Source organism: Triticum dicoccoides, chromosome 7B (assembly GCF_002162155.2).
Source record: "Triticum dicoccoides isolate Atlit2015 ecotype Zavitan chromosome 7B, WEW_v2.0, whole genome shotgun sequence".
Taxonomy (NCBI): Eukaryota; Viridiplantae; Streptophyta; class Magnoliopsida; order Poales; family Poaceae; genus Triticum; species Triticum dicoccoides.
Window position 1 is genome coordinate 1448357 of NC_041393.1, and position 877 is coordinate 1449233.

Consider the following 877-nt stretch of genomic DNA (forward strand, 5'->3'; position numbering starts at 1 on the left):
GTCTAAATTCAAGTATAAAGTAAAATACTAACTTCTGACGAGCAAGCTAGCGTGCTTTGGTGCTAATAAACTAAGAAGTGTACACCATTACTAAGTATCCCCCACATGTTTAAGCAAAGATGTTGTAACATGCACATCCGGTCACCTTCCTTCTTGTGCCTTGGCTAATCATCAACAAATAATAATAATAACTCTCCATATGAATTTCTTCTTCTCATTGCCAATTTGCAATGCATGCATGCGTTCTTTCTTGCTTGGACAAAAAGAACATACAACATGTATGCTAGCCTGTAGCAAGGTTTTAAATTTCGGAAATAGATTTTTTTTCCGGCATCACCAAAGTATGCGAGATTTCACATACTTTGGAAGTTATATTGGATTTTGAGTTTTCAGAATTCAACATTTCTTATTGAATCGGAACCTAATTTATATTTTAGTCTCGATTGGGCTCGAAATATGGGGGAGTTACCTATCAAATATATAGGAATGCCTGTGTCAGATGTCAGAATTAGGAATATGCATTGGAATTGTGTAACTAACAAAATTGAAAAGACATCTAAAAAAAATTTGAAAAGAGATTTAGTTGTTTGCAAGGGAAGCTGTTAGGCTCTATTGCTGGCAGAGTAACTTTGGTGCAAGCATGTTTGACAAATATCCCACTTTTTATGATGTCCTTTTATGTTTTCCCCAAGGGGATTATTAAAAAAGCTGAATTTTTCAGAGCTAGATTGGTCTGGCAAGAGGATGAGAACATCAAAAGGTATCACCTGGTCAAATGGGAGAAATGCTGCTTACCTAAAGATGTAGGGGGATTGGGAATTCTCAACTTGGAGGTAATGAATATTGCACTATTAGCTAAATGGTTCTGGAAAATGGA